Consider the following 18,395-nt stretch of genomic DNA (forward strand, 5'->3'; position numbering starts at 1 on the left):
AGCAGACTGAAGGTGGCTGCTGCTGTGCACAGGTATATAAAGGCTCAGAGCCTATTATGACACGCGCAGCCAGCGTTCCATTGCCACATTCCATCTACTGCAGGCAGGATACCTGGCTGGCTGAATGTCGCTGAGAAGCTCACAGAGACCGCCATAAGCAACAGTTTAACAGAATGCCACAGACTAATCAACCAAACTTTATGGGTTGGGTTCTCTTTTATAGTCTGCAGGCATTAAATGAAAGAAGTCAGTGTTCCAGCAGAAGGAGACAACGTTTCAGAAAAGGCATTGTAGCAAACCAAAAAAGAAATTTTAAGCGCAGCAGAGTAACCAGCGCACATACCTGTTAGCTCAGGTGAGTTTAAAAGGCTGCTGTTGATAACAAGGGCATTTGCTAAATAGATGGTGTGTGTGCAACAATATACTGAAAGGTCAATTATATTGTGCAGCTTATCTCACCACCTGTAGTTATTTAGGTGAAAGCTCCAAAATGCTTGCCTAATATGTCTGTTTATCCAAAAGGAAGTAAAAAGGGAGAGCTAGAAAGATAGCATTGCATCACATTACATGGCAATGCAATGCACAGTTGCTGAAGTTGAACCAAAATGAGCTTGTAATCTGGCTTCTGCAACTTTGAACATGAAAAATCCAATGAGGAGAAGAAAAGCAAAGCCAAAGAGTCCATCCCAAAATCCGACAAACAAGCAAAATGAACAAAAAACATTGAATTCAATTCTTTCTGATTTTAGAAACTGCATTAAAGAAGGGGTGCACCGGTCCTGGAGATACTGCAATACCAGGTCAATGCGTGGAGTGGACAGAGCAAGCTCTTTTTCCATCTCCCTGTTCTAAAAATCCATTTAATATATGGTCCCCAGATAGGGGACGTATCAGATATTAAACTGATAAGAACAGATACTACACTTGATCTTAGCCAAAAGGCCGAGAAGCGATAACCAGAATTGGTTTCAAACTACGGAGCCACCCAAGGTTCCTGAAAAGTCCATTTGTGGAGATGAGCTCCTGGACTCCCGTTAAGAAGACATGTTGTCAACCTCTAGATCCCTTACATGCCTGCACTTTTCGGCTTGCTGCTGCTGCAATCCACGCGTTTTAGATCTGCATAACTCCACCTCTTTAAACACAGCACCTTCACCCCCTGCTGTTCCCACCCGCCTCAACACCGTTGGAAGGGAGGAGAACCAATTAAGGCGGGGGGTGGGGTGGAACGAGCAGCTGTCTACCCTTAGCAGGAGGGCTCCTGATTACATACCTCTCCTGCTGCTGCTGCTGCTGGCTGTCCAGCAGCAGACTGAAGGTGGCTGCTGCTGTGCACAGGTATATAAAGGCTCAGAGCCTATTATGACACGCGCAGCCAGCGTTCCATTGCCACATTCCATCTACTGCAGGCAGGATACCTGGCTGGCTGAATGTCGCTGAGAAGCTCACAGAGACCGCCATAAGCAACAGTTTAACAGAATGCCACAGACTAATCAACCAAACTTTTTGGGTTGGGTTCTCTTTTATAGTCTGCAGGCATTAAATGAAAGAAGTCAGTGTTCCAGCAGAAGGAGACAACGTTTCAGAAAAGGCATTGTAGCAAACCAAAAAAGAAATTTTAAGCACAGCAGAGTAACCAGCGCACATACCTGTTAGCTCAGGTGAGTTTAAAAGGCTGCTGTTGATAACAAGGGCATTTGCTAAATAGATGGTGTGTGTGCAACAATATACTGAAAGGTCAATTATATTGTGCAGCTTATCTCACCACCTGTAGTTATTTAGGTGAAAGCTCCAAAATGCTTGCCTAATATGTCTGTTTATCCAAAAGGAAGTAAAAAGGGAGAGCTAGAAAGATAGCATTGCATCACATTACATGGCAATGCAATGCACAGTTGCTGAAGTTGAACCAAAATGAGCTTGTAATCTGGCTTCTGCAACTTTGAACATGAAAAATCCAATGAGGAGAAGAAAAGCAAAGCCAAAGAGTCCATCCCAAAATCCGACAAACAAGCAAAATGAACAAAAAACATTGAATTCAATTCTTTCTGATTTTAGAAACTGCATTAAAGAAGGGGTGCACCGGTCCTGGAGATACTGCAATACCAGGTCAATGCGTGGAGTGGACAGAGCAAGCTCTTTTTCCATCTCCCTGTTCTAAAAATCCATTTAATATATGGTCCCCAGATAGGGGACGTATCAGATATTAAACTGATAAGAACAGATACTACACTTGATCTTAGCCAAAAGGCCGAGAAGCGATAACCAGAATTGGTTTCAAACTACGGAGCCACCCAAGGATCCTGAAAAGTCCATTTGTGGAGATGAGCTCCTGGACTCCCGTTAAGAAGACATGTTGTCAACCTCTAGATCCCTTACATGCCTGCACTTTTCGGCTTGCTGCTGCTGCAATCCACGCGTTTTAGATCTGCATAACTCCACCTCTTTAAACACAGCACCTTCACCCCCTGCTGTTCCCACCCGCCTCAACACCGTTGGAAGGGAGGAGAACCAATTAAGGCGGGGGGTGGGGTGGAACGAGCAGCTGTCTACCCTTAGCAGGAGGGCTCCTGATTACATACCTCTCCTGCTGCTGCTGCTGCTGGCTGTCCAGCAGCAGACTGAAGGTGGCTGCTGCTGTGCACAGGTATATAAAGGCTCAGAGCCTATTATGACACGCGCAGCCAGCGTTCCATTGCCACATTCCATCTACTGCAGGCAGGATACCTGGCTGGCTGAATGTCGCTGAGAAGCTCACAGAGACCGCCATAAGCAACAGTTTAACAGAATGCCACAGACTAATCAACCAAACTTTTTGGGTTGGGTTCTCTTTTATAGTCTGCAGGCATTAAATGAAAGAAGTCAGTGTTCCAGCAGAAGGAGACAACGTTTCAGAAAAGGCATTGTAGCAAACCAAAAAAGAAATTTTAAGCGCAGCAGAGTAACCAGCGCACATACCTGTTAGCTCAGGTGAGTTTAAAAGGCTGCTGTTGATAACAAGGGCATTTGCTAAATAGATGGTGTGTGTGCAACAATATACTGAAAGGTCAATTATATTGTGCAGCTTATCTCACCACCTGTAGTTATTTAGGTGAAAGCTCCAAAATGCTTGACTAATATGTCTGTTTATCCAAAAGGAAGTAAAAAGGGAGAGCTAGAAAGATAGCATTGCATCACATTACATGGCAATGCAATGCACAGTTGCTGAAGTTGAACCAAAATGAGCTTGTAATCTGGCTTCTGCAACTTTGAACATGAAAAATCCAATGAGGAGAAGAAAAGCAAAGCCAAAGAGTCCATCCCAAAATCCGACAAACAAGCAAAATGAACAAAAAACATTGAATTCAATTCTTTCTGATTTTAGAAACTGCATTAAAGAAGGGGTGCACCGGTCCTGGAGATACTGCAATACTAGGTCAATGCGTGGAGTGGACAGAGCAAGCTCTTTTTCCATCTCCCTGTTCTAAAAATCCATTTAATATATGGTCCCCAGATAGGGGACGTATCAGATATTAAACTGATAAGAACAGATACTACACTTGATCTTAGCCAAAAGGCCGAGAAGCGATAACCAGAATTGGTTTCAAACTACGGAGCCACCCAAGGATCCTGAAAAGTCCATTTGTGGAGATGAGCTCCTGGACTCCCGTTAAGAAGACATGTTGTCAACCTCTAGATCCCTTACATGCCTGCACTTTTCGGCTTGCTGCTGCTGCAATCCACGCGTTTTAGATCTGCATAACTCCACCTCTTTAAACACAGCACCTTCACCCCCTGCTGTTCCCACCCGCCTCAACACCGTTGGAAGGGAGGAGAACCAATTAAGGCGGGGGGTGGGGTGGAACGAGCAGCTGTCTACCCTTAGCAGGAGGGCTCCTGATTACATACCTCTCCTGCTGCTGCTGCTGCTGGCTGTCCAGCAGCAGACTGAAGGTGGCTGCTGCTGTGCACAGGTATATAAAGGCTCAGAGCCTATTATGACACGCGCAGCCAGCGTTCCATTGCCACATTCCATCTACTGCAGGCAGGATACCTGGCTGGCTGAATGTCGCTGAGAAGCTCACAGAGACCGCCATAAGCAACAGTTTAACAGAATGCCACAGACTAATCAACCAAACTTTTTGGGTTGGGTTCTCTTTTATAGTCTGCAGGCATTAAATGAAAGAAGTCAGTGTTCCAGCAGAAGGAGACAACGTTTCAGAAAAGGCATTGTAGCAAACCAAAAAAGAAATTTTAAGCGCAGCAGAGTAACCAGCGCACATACCTGTTAGCTCAGGTGAGTTTAAAAGGCTGCTGTTGATAACAAGGGCATTTGCTAAATAGATGGTGTGTGTGCAACAATATACTGAAAGGTCAATTATATTGTGCAGCTTATCTCACCACCTGTAGTTATTTAGGTGAAAGCTCCAAAATGCTTGCCTAATATGTCTGTTTGTCCAAAAGGAAGTAAAAAGGGAGAGCTAGAAAGATAGCATTGCATCACATTACATGGCAATGCAATGCACAGTTGCTGAAGTTGAACCAAAATGAGCTTGTAATCTGGCTTCTGCAACTTTGAACATGAAAAATCCAATGAGGAGAAGAAAAGCAAAGCCAAAGAGTCCATCCCAAAATCCGACAAACAAGCAAAATGAACAAAAAACATTGAATTCAATTCTTTCTGATTTTAGAAACTGCATTAAAGAAGGGGTGCACCGGTCCTGGAGATACTGCAATACCAGGTCAATGCGTGGAGTGGACAGAGCAAGCTCTTTTTCCATCTCCCTGTTCTAAAAATCCATTTAATATATGGTCCCCAGATAGGGGACGTATCAGATATTAAACTGATAAGAACAGATACTACACTTGATCTTAGCCAAAAGGCCGAGAAGCGATAACCAGAATTGGTTTCAAACTACGGAGCCACCCAAGGTTCCTGAAAAGTCCATTTGTGGAGATGAGCTCCTGGACTCCCGTTAAGAAGACATGTTGTCAACCTCTAGATCCCTTACATGCCTGCACTTTTCGGCTTGCTGCTGCTGCAATCCACGCGTTTTAGATCTGCATAACTCCACCTCTTTAAACACAGCACCTTCACCCCCTGCTGTTCCCACCCGCCTCAACACCGTTGGAAGGGAGGAGAACCAATTAAGGCGGGGGGTGGGGTGGAACGAGCAGCTGTCTACCCTTAGCAGGAGGGCTCCTGATTACATACCTCTCCTGCTGCTGCTGCTGCTGGCTGTCCAGCAGCAGACTGAAGGTGGCTGCTGCTGTGCACAGGTATATAAAGGCTCAGAGCCTATTATGACACGCGCAGCCAGCGTTCCATTGCCACATTCCATCTACTGCAGGCAGGATACCTGGCTGGCTGAATGTCGCTGAGAAGCTCACAGAGACCGCCATAAGCAACAGTTTAACAGAATGCCACAGACTAATCAACCAAACTTTTTGGGTTGGGTTCTCTTTTATAGTCTGCAGGCATTAAATGAAAGAAGTCAGTGTTCCAGCAGAAGGAGACAACGTTTCAGAAAAGGCATTGTAGCAAACCAAAAAAGAAATTTTAAGTGCAGCAGAGTAACCAGCGCACATACCTGTTAGCTCAGGTGAGTTTAAAAGGCTGCTGTTGATAACAAGGGCATTTGCTAAATAGATGGTGTGTGTGCAACAATATACTGAAAGGTCAATTATATTGTGCAACTTATCTCACCACCTGTAGTTATTTAGGTGAAAGCTCCAAAATGCTTGCCTAATATGTCTGTTTATCCAAAAGGAAGTAAAAAGGGAGAGCTAGAAAGATAGCATTGCATCACATTACATGGCAATGCAATGCACAGTTGCTGAAGTTGAACCAAAATGAGCTTGTAATCTGGCTTCTGCAACTTTGAACATGAAAAATCCAATGAGGAGAAGAAAAGCAAAGCCAAAGAGTCCATCCCAAAATCCGACAAACAAGCAAAATGAACAAAAAACATTGAATTCAATTCTTTCTGATTTTAGAAACTGCATTAAAGAAGGGGTGCACCGGTCCTGGAGATACTGCAATACCAGGTCAATGCGTGGAGTGGACAGAGCAAGCTCTTTTTCCATCTCCCTGTTCTAAAAATCCATTTAATATATGGTCCCCAGATAGGGGACGTATCAGATATTAAACTGATAAGAACAGATACTACACTTGATCTTAGCCAAAAGGCCGAGAAGCGATAACCAGAATTGGTTTCAAACTACGGAGCCACCCAAGGATCCTGAAAAGTCCATTTGTGGAGATGAGCTCCTGGACTCCCGTTAAGAAGACATGTTGTCAACCTCTAGATCCCTTACATGCCTGCACTTTTCGGCTTGCTGCTGCTGCAATCCACGCGTTTTAGATCTGCATAACTCCACCTCTTTAAACACAGCACCTTCACCCCCTGCTGTTCCCACCCGCCTCAACACCGTTGGAAGGGAGGAGAACCAATTAAGGCGGGGGGTGGGGTGGAACGAGCAGCTGTCTACCCTTAGCAGGAGGGCTCCTGATTACATACCTCTCCTGCTGCTGGCTGTCCAGCAGCAGACTGAAGGTGGCTGCTGCTGTGCACAGGTATATAAAGGCTCAGAGCCTATTATGACACGCGCAGCCAGCGTTCCATTGCCACATTCCATCTACTGCAGGCAGGATACCTGGCTGGCTGAATGTCGCTGAGAAGCTCACAGAGACCGCCATAAGCAACAGTTTAACAGAATGCCACAGACTAATCAACCAAACTTTTTGGGTTGGGTTCTCTTTTATAGTCTGCAGGCATTAAATGAAAGAAGTCAGTGTTCCAGCAGAAGGAGACAACGTTTCAGAAAAGGCATTGTAGCAAACCAAAAAAGAAATTTTAAGCGCAGCAGAGTAACCAGCGCACATACCTGTTAGCTCAGGTGAGTTTAAAAGGCTGCTGTTGATAACAAGGGCATTTGCTAAATAGATGGTGTGTGTGCAACAATATACTGAAAGGTCAATTATATTGTGCAGCTTATCTCACCACCTGTAGTTATTTAGGTGAAAGCTCCAAAATGCTTGCCTAATATGTCTGTTTATCCAAAAGGAAGTAAAAAGGGAGAGCTAGAAAGATAGCATTGCATCACATTACATGGCAATGCAATGCACAGTTGCTGAAGTTGAACCAAAATGAGCTTGTAATCTGGCTTCTGCAACTTTGAACATGAAAAATCCAATGAGGAGAAGAAAAGCAAAGCCAAAGAGTCCATCCCAAAATCCGACAAACAAGCAAAATGAACAAAAAACATTGAATTCAATTCTTTCTGATTTTAGAAACTGCATTAAAGAAGGGGTGCACCGGTCCTGGAGATACTGCAATACCAGGTCAATGCGTGGAGTGGACAGAGCAAGCTCTTTTTCCATCTCCCTGTTCTAAAAATCCATTTAATATATGGTCCCCAGATAGGGGACGTATCAGATATTAAACTGATAAGAACAGATACTACACTTGATCTTAGCCAAAAGGCCGAGAAGCGATAACCAGAATTGGTTTCAAACTACGGAGCCACCCAAGGATCCTGAAAAGTCCATTTGTGGAGATGAGCTCCTGGACTCCCGTTAAGAAGACATGTTGTCAACCTCTAGATCCCTTACATGCCTGCACTTTTCGGCTTGCTGCTGCTGCAATCCACGCGTTTTAGATCTGCATAACTCCACCTCTTTAAACACAGCACCTTCACCCCCTGCTGTTCCCACCCGCCTCAACACCGTTGGAAGGGAGGAGAACCAATTAAGGCGGGGGGTGGGGTGGAACGAGCAGCTGTCTACCCTTAGCAGGAGGGCTCCTGATTACATACCTCTCCTGCTGCTGCTGGCTGTCCAGCAGCAGACTGAAGGTGGCTGCTGCTGTGCACAGGTATATAAAGGCTCAGAGCCTATTATGACACGCGCAGCCAGCGTTCCATTGCCACATTCCATCTACTGCAGGCAGGATACCTGGCTGGCTGAATGTCGCTGAGAAGCTCACAGAGACCGCCATAAGCAACAGTTTAACAGAATGCCACAGACTAATCAACCAAACTTTTTGGGTTGGGTTCTCTTTTATAGTCTGCAGGCATTAAATGAAAGAAGTCAGTGTTCCAGCAGAAGGAGACAACGTTTCAGAAAAGGCATTGTAGCAAACCAAAAAAGAAATTTTAAGCGCAGCAGAGTAACCAGCGCACATACCTGTTAGCTCAGGTGAGTTTAAAAGGCTGCTGTTGATAACAAGGGCATTTGCTAAATAGATGGTGTGTGTGCAACAATATACTGAAAGGTCAATTATATTGTGCAGCTTATCTCACCACCTGTAGTTATTTAGGTGAAAGCTCCAAAATGCTTGCCTAATATGTCTGTTTATCCAAAAGGAAGTAAAAAGGGAGAGCTAGAAAGATAGCATTGCATCACATTACATGGCAATGCAATGCACAGTTGCTGAAGTTGAACCAAAATGAGCTTGTAATCTGGCTTCTGCAACTTTGAACATGAAAAATCCAATGAGGAGAAGAAAAGCAAAGCCAAAGAGTCCATCCCAAAATCCGACAAACAAGCAAAATGAACAAAAAACATTGAATTCAATTCTTTCTGATTTTAGAAACTGCATTAAAGAAGGGGTGCACCGGTCCTGGAGATACTGCAATACCAGGTCAATGCGTGGAGTGGACAGAGCAAGCTCTTTTTCCATCTCCCTGTTCTAAAAATCCATTTAATATATGGTCCCCAGATAGGGGATGTATCAGATATTAAACTGATAAGAACAGATACTACACTTGATCTTAGCCAAAAGGCCGAGAAGCGATAACCAGAATTGGTTTCAAACTACGGAGCCACCCAAGGATCCTGAAAAGTCCATTTGTGGAGATGAGCTCCTGGACTCCCGTTAAGAAGACATGTTGTCAACCTCTAGATCCCTTACATGCCTGCACTTTTCGGCTTGCTGCTGCTGCAATCCACGCGTTTTAGATCTGCATAACTCCACCTCTTTAAACACAGCACCTTCACCCCCTGCTGTTCCCACCCGCCTCAACACCGTTGGAAGGGAGGAGAACCAATTAAGGCGGGGGGTGGGGTGGAACGAGCAGCTGTCTACCCTTAGCAGGAGGGCTCCTGATTACATACCTCTCCTGCTGCTGCTGCTGCTGGCTGTCCAGCAGCAGACTGAAGGTGGCTGCTGCTGTGCACAGGTATATAAAGGCTCAGAGCCTATTATGACACGCGCAGCCAGCGTTCCATTGCCACATTCCATCTACTGCAGGCAGGATACCTGGCTGGCTGAATGTCGCTGAGAAGCTCACAGAGACCGCCATAAGCAACAGTTTAACAGAATGCCACAGACTAATCAACCAAACTTTTTGGGTTGGGTTCTCTTTTATAGTCTGCAGGCATTAAATGAAAGAAGTCAGTGTTCCAGCAGAAGGAGACAACGTTTCAGAAAAGGCATTGTAGCAAACCAAAAAAGAAATTTTAAGCGCAGCAGAGTAACCAGCGCACATACCTGTTAGCTCAGGTGAGTTTAAAAGGCTGCTGTTGATAACAAGGGCATTTGCTAAATAGATGGTGTGTGTGCAACAATATACTGAAAGGTCAATTATATTGTGCAGCTTATCTCACCACCTGTAGTTATTTAGGTGAAAGCTCCAAAATGCTTGCCTAATATGTCTGTTTATCCAAAAGGAAGTAAAAAGGGAGAGCTAGAAAGATAGCATTGCATCACATTACATGGCAATGCAATGCACAGTTGCTGAAGTTGAACCAAAATGAGCTTGTAATCTGGCTTCTGCAACTTTGAACATGAAAAATCCAATGAGGAGAAGAAAAGCAAAGCCAAAGAGTCCATCCCAAAATCCGACAAACAAGCAAAATGAACAAAAAACATTGAATTCAATACTTTCTGATTTTAGAAACTGCATTAAAGAAGGGGTGCACCGGTCCTGGAGATACTGCAATACCAGGTCAATGCGTGGAGTGGACAGAGCAAGCTCTTTTTCCATCTCCCTGTTCTAAAAATCCATTTAATATATGGTCCCCAGATAGGGGACGTATCAGATATTAAACTGATAAGAACAGATTTTTTTTTTTATTTGGCTATCCCCTGCAGAGGGATAAAACCGTTTATTAAAATTTTAACAAATTACAAGCATAATTACACAAATACCAAACGTTAAAAGACAAATGAAATTTACAAAACAAAAAAATACAAAGATTTTAAATAATTAGGTTCCATTGGTGAACAAGCCATTTTTTGGAAATATGTATATTCTTCTTTTTGTCAATTAAATAATAAGTATACATTTCACATAAACATAAACTTAAAACATCATTCACTGATAAAACATCTTGTTTAAAAATAGCAATGTTGCGCGCTTTCCAGAGAGATGACTTGGCGCAGTTCACTGTCTTCCAAGCCATTGTGTACTGGTCCATTGTGGGGCATTCCATAAGTCCGTATAGCACAGTTTTATATGTAAAGTCCTTGAGGTCTGCCACCCTTTCCAGTAGGGGGAGCAGTCTTCTCCAGAAATCCTTTGCAAAATTACATGTCCATAATAGATGTTCCACCGTTTCCTCGTCTTGGCATCCGGCTCTTGGGCAGATGGCAGACCTCACAAATCCTCTTCTGTATTGGAATGCCCGGCAAGGAAGACAGCGGTGCATGCAACTCCAAGCCAGATCTCTCTGTTCATTAAAAAGATAAAAAACGTTAATCATTTTCCAGATAGACATAGATTTGTCATCATCATATCTGTCAACATTACATATTTCCTCACTTTTACATATTTCTTTAATTAGTTTCTTACTATTTCTTAATTCCTCTATTTTCTTAGTCCCTAAATTAAAATCGGACACTATTTTCCTTAAAATCTCATAATGCGTCGACAAATTAAAAGCATGGGGCACAGATATATTAACTTCATACCATCCAAACTTTCTCATAAAAAATCCTGTATTAAAACGCATAAAAAAGGACCAATAGTGATTCTTAAAAAGGGCATTAAAACAGTAAACGAACAGATGGATTAAAAGAAACCTATTAAAATCTGGAAAATCTTTACCACCTTTTACTTTTGATTTCATCACGATTTCTCTTTTCAGCTTTTCCATTTTTGAGTTCCAAAAGAAGGTAAAACAGGTTTTGGTTATCTTTTTTAAAACATTAACAGGCGGGGGGAAAACCATGCTAAGATACAATAAAAGAGGTAAAATCACCATCTTTAAAACCAATACTTTACCCTCCATTGTAAGTCTCCTCATGTTCCACATACATATTTTCGTATTTACTTTCTGTGTAACTGTTTCCCAACTATTATAACCATCATTATTTTCAGTGAATGATATACCTAAAATGGAAATGGATTCGGAGACATTAATTGGTACATCACGTAAAATCATCCCCCCAACACTTAAAATGTTACACTTATTAAAATTGATTTTAAAACCAGAAGCTAGGCAAAAGGATTGCAATTGATGGAGAGTGGCCGTAAGTGATGGTGCATCTGTACACAAGACCGCCACGTCATCCATGTAGCCTACAACCTTGGCCTCCAAACCACCGCTTCCAGGCAGAGGGACACCGCATATCTGTTTATTTTGGCGTATTGCACATAACATTGGTTCCAGTGCACAGATAAACAGTAGGGGGGACAGAGGGCATCCCTGTTTCACCCCTGACCGTAAAAATACCTCTTGTGTCTTAAAACCATTCACTAAAATCTTACTTGTACAATCCTTGTAAAATGCTTTAAGCGATAGTAAAAACCCTTCTGGTATGCCCATTTTCTCTAAAACTTTAAAAAGATAAAAGTGTGAGACACGGTCAAATGCTTTTTCAAAATCAATAGATAAAATCGCCATTTTCCCCTTTCTGTCTTTCACATCCTCAATACAGTCTTTCACTAAATTCAGATTGTCCCATATACTGCGCCCCGGCACCCCACACACTTGATTAGAATGAATAACTTTGCTGATGACTTCTTTTAGACGATTTGCACAAATTTTAGCCATTATTTTATAGTCACAATTTAAAAGTGTTATTGGTCTCCAGTTTTCTAATTTTGATTTATCGCCTTTTTTGTATAGGAGGGAGACTTCACCTTTCTTCCAGGAATTTAATAAAACCTTATTATTAAAAACCTCAGTAAACAAATAAAACAAATCATCTTTTAAAATATCATAAAAACATACATAAAATTCTATTGGGATGCCATCAGGACCAGGGACCTTTCCAGTTTTAAAACTTTTAATAGTTTTTAACACTTCTTGTTCCGTTAAAACTTGGGATAAAAACTCTTGGGATGCGGGATCTAAAACAGCTGTTAGTCCTTGCAGCGAATCATCCATTAATTTATTATCTATATTTTTTCCATTAAAAAGATTAGAAAAAAACCCCTCAACTTTACCCAGCATATTTTTTATATTATTCTCACCATCTATATGGTCAATTATCACTTTTTCTTTTTTATTTTTCCTAAAAAAATATCTGGAACACTTTTCATTTTCTTCTATATGTTGTACTCTAGAACGAAAAATTATCTCTTTTCCTTTTTGTTCTAGCCATTTTGAAATCTCTTCTTTTAAGTTTGAAATATCAAGTTGTACATCTATCCCATTGTCTCTGAGCTTAAATAATGTTTGTAGGCGGGTATTTAAAATTCTATATTCTTCATATTTTTCTTTGGCTCTACATATACTCTTTTTAATAAAAAAGTCTTTTATTTTTACTTTCATTCTATCCCACCATACACTCATAGTCTCATTTGTTTTTTTCCCTTTTCTACATTTCCTATAAAACTCAATAAAATCTGATAAAATCTGCGGGTCGGTTAAAAGGGATACGTTCATTTTCCAGCTTTTCTTACCACATTTTTTGTTGTCATTTACTTTTATGGTAAAGGATAAAAGTTTATGGTCTGAAAATATATTAGTTAAAACTTCACATTTGGCAGGTATTGTTTTATCTGAACCAAAAATAAAATCAATCCTAGAGCTACAATTAGCATTGCTCCAAGTGAAACCGGCGTCCTCTGGGCTATCACTATGACACTCTTTATATATGTCTATCAATTTAGCATCTTTGACTATATCATGTAGCATACCTGAGGTTTTATCGTAGTTCCTGCTTACAGAGCTGGAGCGCCGGTTTTCACCTTTTAAAACACAATTAAAATCCCCTGCTAAGATAAAAGGTTCAGAGTTATTAATAAATAATGGTAAAAGATCAAGCATTTCGGCTCTTTCATTTTTCTCTGTTGATCCATAAAAATTTAAAAACTGCCATCTAATACCATCAATAAAAGCTTTCACTAATAAAATACGACCTGGTAAAATTTCCTGAATAAAATCAATTAAAACGTTCCCTTTAAAAAGTATGGCTACACCCGCTGATCCTGCAGCATTCGATCCGGACCAGACAGATGGCCCACACTTCCACTCATCTTTATATTTTTGATATGACATTTCATGTGGGATATTACATTCTTGCAGAAAAAATACAGATGCAGTAAAACACGTAAAAAAATTAAAAAGAGCAGTTCTTCTCGTGTTAGATTTTATGCCTCTCACGTTGAGGGAAATACCTTTGAGTTCAGCCATCATTAGAAAATGTAGAAATTTTACTTAGGTAACTAAGAGCAACGGATTTACCTGTCCGATGAACCTGATCAGACCACTGGGCTTGTGCCTCCCTCCTCATCTGATAGTATCGTCACGAGAGTCTCCGTGGAGGAGGAAAGATTACCACATTTATATAAACCCGACGCTACACTGGCATAGCTCGGAGGGCTGGCTGGCAGAACCCGCTGGGTCTCCATTGGCTGGCCATGCAGTTCCTCATCAGGTGGGTCTCCGAGGGGTTCCGCCGCCCCTGTTTGACCTGTAGAAGGTCGTCCTATAGGAGGAGGTTGCGCACAAGGCAGAGCCTCTGACTCTTCAGAGGCAGCAAGATCCCGGTCCCCACCTGTAGCAGCGGAGACCGAAACCCCTGAGGGTCCAGCGTCCACGTCCCCTTCAGGAGAAGTGTCCATCTGTTCACCTCCTGCTGCCTCCTCCGAACCACCCTTTTTCTTTTTCTTAGGACCCACCTTTATCCACTCAGCGCCCTCAGCACTAGGAGACCCAGACTGGGCATGGGCTTCTGTGTCGGCCTTTTGCCGGTCCCTTTTGACCTTACCAGTAGTGCCCTTCTGCTCCTTCTCAGCCCTCCTTTTGGACTCCCGCAGGTCCTGCAGCCAGGTTTTGGGATTTGGTATTTTACCTGTCATAGACTCTGGAGACACTTCACTATTTGGTACGCCCTTATTGTCTCCAGAGGCTCCAGGTTGTTGTTCCTCCTCCTGAGGGGTGGTCTGATCTTTTGGTCCTTGGTCGGACGTCTTGGACTTCCCATTTTGCTCATCTTCCCGAAATCTGTGAGGGCAAGAAAAATAAAAGTGACCTGGAGTCTGGCAAAAACTGCATTTCTTTTCCTTAGGGCATTCTTTTGTCTCATGTTCTTCACTAGCACAATTTCTACATGATACATGACAGTTTTCTTTTGAATGACCATAGCGCCCACAATTTCTGCAATATACTGGCATCCCAGAAAAGAAGAAATCCCCATTTGTTTGCCCAATTTTGAAACGGGCAGGGGGGAGCCGTATACCACCTGATGTATTTGGATCTCTTGTACACTTCACAAGGAATTTCCACTTAGATGTCCATATGTTATATTCGTTTAATATCTTCCCAATACATTTAACACTTTTAAAATAAATTGCTAGAAATGACATTACTTCTGGAGCAGAAACAAAGGGCGAAAATATTTTTACAATAACCAGTCTTACCTCATCCAGGACGTGCTCAACAATTTGTATCCCTTTCAAAACAGGACTATTTTCAACTTTTTTTAACTTTTCTAGTACATCTCTAAAAATACCTTCTCCGGTGAATGTGATGTCATAGTCACCTCTTCTGGGATAATCCTGGATGGAGAGAATTTCATTCCTTTGTACGCCAAGAAGGTTCCTGAGCACGTCCTGGACTACATACCCTAATTTCCTCATATCCGAGCCACCCGCCGTGAAGTGAACTCGGATAGAGTTTTTTAGCCTCGCATAAAGAGGCACGAGGTTAGGGTCAACCTCCATGGAAAAACGCAACAAGGTTGCAAATTGCAGCCGCTTGCAATCTGCGCTCCCAGTGTTCTTGCAACGAAAAACACCTGGAAGCTGGGGGATCGCAACTCGTTACCCTGGGACTAAGCCCTCTCCCTAATAGCAGCAAGCAGGTTAAGTCCACCAAAGTGGACGATCCTGCCAGGCCAAGGAGAGGGGTACCCGAGTGCCCTTCAACCACAATCTCCTGCAATAAAGCACTTGATCTTAGCCAAAAGGCCGAGAAGCGATAACCAGAATTGGTTTCAAACTACGGAGCCACCCAAGGATCCTGAAAAGTCCATTTGTGGAGATGAGCTCCTGGACTCCCGTTAAGAAGACATGTTGTCAACCTCTAGATCCCTTACATGCCTGCACTTTTCGGCTTGCTGCTGCTGCAATCCACGCGTTTTAGATCTGCATAACTCCACCTCTTTAAACACAGCACCTTCACCCCCTGCTGTTCCCACCCGCCTCAACACCGTTGGAAGGGAGGAGAACCAATTAAGGCGGGGGGTGGGGTGGAACGAGCAGCTGTCTACCCTTAGCAGGAGGGCTCCTGATTACATACCTCTCCTGCTGCTGCTGCTGCTGGCTGTCCAGCAGCAGACTGAAGGTGGCTGCTGCTGTGCACAGGTATATAAAGGCTCAGAGCCTATTATGACACGCGCAGCCAGCGTTCCATTGCCACATTCCATCTACTGCAGGCAGGATACCTGGCTGGCTGAATGTCGCTGAGAAGCTCACAGAGACCGCCATAAGCAACAGTTTAACAGAATGCCACAGACTAATCAACCAAACTTTTTGGGTTGGGTTCTCTTTTATAGTCTGCAGGCATTAAATGAAAGAAGTCAGTGTTCCAGCAGAAGGAGACAACGTTTCAGAAAAGGCATTGTAGCAAACCAAAAAAGAAATTTTAAGCGCAGCAGAGTAACCAGCGCACATACCTGTTAGCTCAGGTGAGTTTAAAAGGCTGCTGTTGATAACAAGGGCATTTGCTAAATAGATGGTGTGTGTGCAACAATATACTGAAAGGTCAATTATATTGTGCAGCTTATCTCACCACCTGTAGTTATTTAGGTGAAAGCTCCAAAATGCTTGCCTAATATGTCTGTTTATCCAAAAGAAAGTAAAAAGGGAGAGCTAGAAAGATAGCATTGCATCACATTACATGGCAATGCAATGCACAGTTGCTGAAGTTGAACCAAAATGAGCTTGTAATCTGGCTTCTGCAACTTTGAACATGAAAAATCCAATGAGGAGAAGAAAAGCAAAGCCAAAGAGTCCATCCCAAAATCCGACAAACAAGCAAAATGAACAAAAAACATTGAATTCAATTCTTTCTGATTTTAGAAACTGCATTAAAGAAGGGGTGCACCGGTCCTGGAGATACTGCAATACCAGGTCAATGCGTGGAGTGGACAGAGCAAGCTCTTTTTCCATCTCCCTGTTCTAAAAATCCATTTAATATATGGTCCCCAGATAGGGGACGTATCAGATATTAAACTGATAAGAACAGATACTACACTTGATCTTAGCCAAAAGGCCGAGAAGCGATAACCAGAATTGGTTTCAAACTACGGAGCCACCCAAGGATCCTGAAAAGTCCATTTGTGGAGATGAGCTCCTGGACTCCCGTTAAGAAGACATGTTGTCAACCTCTAGATCCCTTACATGCCTGCACTTTTCGGCTTGCTGCTGCTGCAATCCACGCGTTTTAGATCTGCATAACTCCACCTCTTTAAACACAGCACCTTCACCCCCTGCTGTTCCCACCCGCCTCAACACCGTTGGAAGGGAGGAGAACCAATTAAGGCGGGGGGTGGGGTGGAACGAGCAGCTGTCTACCCTTAGCAGGAGGGCTCCTGATTACATACCTCTCCTGCTGCTGCTGCTGCTGGCTGTCCAGCAGCAGACTGAAGGTGGCTGCTGCTGTGCACAGGTATATAAAGGCTCAGAGCCTATTATGACACGCGCAGCCAGCGTTCCATTGCCACATTCCATCTACTGCAGGCAGGATACCTGGCTGGCTGAATGTCGCTGAGAAGCTCACAGAGACCGCCATAAGCAACAGTTTAACAGAATGCCACAGACTAATCAACCAAACTTTTTGGGTTGGGTTCTCTTTTATAGTCTACAGGCATTAAATGAAAGAAGTCAGTGTTCCAGCAGAAGGAGACAACGTTTCAGAAAAGGCATTGTAGCAAACCAAAAAAGAAATTTTAAGCGCAGCAGAGTAACCAGCGCACATACCTGTTAGCTCAGGTGAGTTTAAAAGGCTGCTGTTGATAACAAGGGCATTTGCTAAATAGATGGTGTGTGTGCAACAATATACTGAAAGGTCAATTATATTGTGCAGCTTATCTCACCACCTGTAGTTATTTAGGTGAAAGCTCCAAAATGCTTGCCTAATATGTCTGTTTATCCAAAAGGAAGTAAAAAGGGAGAGCTAGAAAGATAGCATTGCATCACATTACATGGCAATGCAATGCACAGTTGCTGAAGTTGAACCAAAATGAGCTTGTAATCTGGCTTCTGCAACTTTGAACATGAAAAATCCAATGAGGAGAAGAAAAGCAAAGCCAAAGAGTCCATCCCAAAATCCGACAAACAAGCAAAATGAACAAAAAACATTGAATTCAATTCTTTCTGATTTTAGAAACTGCATTAAAGAAGGGGTGCACCGGTCCTGGAGATACTGCAATACCAGGTCAATGCGTGGAGTGGACAGAGCAAGCTCTTTTTCCATCTCCCTGTTCTAAAAATCCATTTAATATATGGTCCCCAGATAGGGGACGTATCAGATATTAAACTGATAAGAACAGATACTACACTTGATCTTAGCCAAAAGGCCGAGAAGCGATAACCAGAATTGGTTTCAAACTACGGAGCCACCCAAGGATCCTGAAAAGTCCATTTGTGGAGATGAGCTCCTGGACTCCCGTTAAGAAGACATGTTGTCAACCTCTAGATCCCTTACATGCCTGCACTTTTCGGCTTGCTGCTGCTGCAATCCACGCGTTTTAGATCTGCATAACTCCACCTCTTTAAACACAGCACCTTCACCCCCTGCTGTTCCCACCCGCCTCAACACCGTTGGAAGGGAGGAGAACCAATTAAGGCGGGGGGTGGGGTGGAACGAGCAGCTGTCTACCCTTAGCAGGAGGGCTCCTGATTACATACCTCTCCTGCTGCTGCTGCTGCTGGCTGTCCAGCAGCAGACTGAAGGTGGCTGCTGCTGTGCACAGGTATATAAAGGCTCAGAGCCTATTATGACACGCGCAGCCAGCGTT

At 43.1% G+C, this 18,395-nt stretch overlaps 10 non-coding genes across 10 annotated transcripts; all 10 read right to left on the bottom strand.

Moving 5' to 3' along the window:
- Positions 1-763: 763 nt before the first annotated feature.
- On the bottom strand, positions 764-954 carry LOC141177017 (U2 spliceosomal RNA). The gene has a single exon (XR_012253651.1). It is a non-coding gene; the product is annotated as a U2 spliceosomal RNA (small nuclear RNA).
- A 1,115-nt stretch (positions 955-2,069) lies between these two features.
- On the bottom strand, positions 2,070-2,260 carry LOC141177029 (U2 spliceosomal RNA). The gene has a single exon (XR_012253662.1). It is a non-coding gene; the product is annotated as a U2 spliceosomal RNA (small nuclear RNA).
- A 1,115-nt stretch (positions 2,261-3,375) lies between these two features.
- LOC141177560 (U2 spliceosomal RNA) lies at positions 3,376-3,566 on the bottom strand. The gene has a single exon (XR_012254144.1). It is a non-coding gene; the product is annotated as a U2 spliceosomal RNA (small nuclear RNA).
- A 1,115-nt stretch (positions 3,567-4,681) lies between these two features.
- LOC141177041 (U2 spliceosomal RNA) lies at positions 4,682-4,872 on the bottom strand. Its single transcript, XR_012253673.1, has one exon. It is a non-coding gene; the product is annotated as a U2 spliceosomal RNA (small nuclear RNA).
- A 1,115-nt stretch (positions 4,873-5,987) lies between these two features.
- On the bottom strand, positions 5,988-6,178 carry LOC141177054 (U2 spliceosomal RNA). Its single transcript, XR_012253685.1, has one exon. It is a non-coding gene; the product is annotated as a U2 spliceosomal RNA (small nuclear RNA).
- Positions 6,179-7,284: 1,106 nt separating this feature from the next.
- On the bottom strand, positions 7,285-7,475 carry LOC141177066 (U2 spliceosomal RNA). Its single transcript, XR_012253696.1, has one exon. It is a non-coding gene; the product is annotated as a U2 spliceosomal RNA (small nuclear RNA).
- Positions 7,476-8,584: 1,109 nt separating this feature from the next.
- LOC141177464 (U2 spliceosomal RNA) lies at positions 8,585-8,775 on the bottom strand. Its single transcript, XR_012254056.1, has one exon. It is a non-coding gene; the product is annotated as a U2 spliceosomal RNA (small nuclear RNA).
- A 1,115-nt stretch (positions 8,776-9,890) lies between these two features.
- On the bottom strand, positions 9,891-10,079 carry LOC141177772 (U2 spliceosomal RNA). The gene has a single exon (XR_012254326.1). It is a non-coding gene; the product is annotated as a U2 spliceosomal RNA (small nuclear RNA).
- Positions 10,080-16,469: 6,390 nt separating this feature from the next.
- Positions 16,470-16,660, bottom strand: LOC141177078 (U2 spliceosomal RNA). Its single transcript, XR_012253707.1, has one exon. It is a non-coding gene; the product is annotated as a U2 spliceosomal RNA (small nuclear RNA).
- A 1,115-nt stretch (positions 16,661-17,775) lies between these two features.
- On the bottom strand, positions 17,776-17,966 carry LOC141177090 (U2 spliceosomal RNA). Its single transcript, XR_012253718.1, has one exon. It is a non-coding gene; the product is annotated as a U2 spliceosomal RNA (small nuclear RNA).
- Positions 17,967-18,395: the final 429 nt, after the last annotated feature.

The sequence above is a fragment of the Phyllobates terribilis genome, unplaced genomic scaffold (genome assembly GCF_046119375.1).
Source record: "Phyllobates terribilis strain yellow unplaced genomic scaffold, ASM4611937v1 Scaffold_27__1_contigs__length_16484149, whole genome shotgun sequence".
In the NCBI taxonomy this organism is placed as follows: domain Eukaryota; kingdom Metazoa; phylum Chordata; class Amphibia; order Anura; family Dendrobatidae; genus Phyllobates; species Phyllobates terribilis.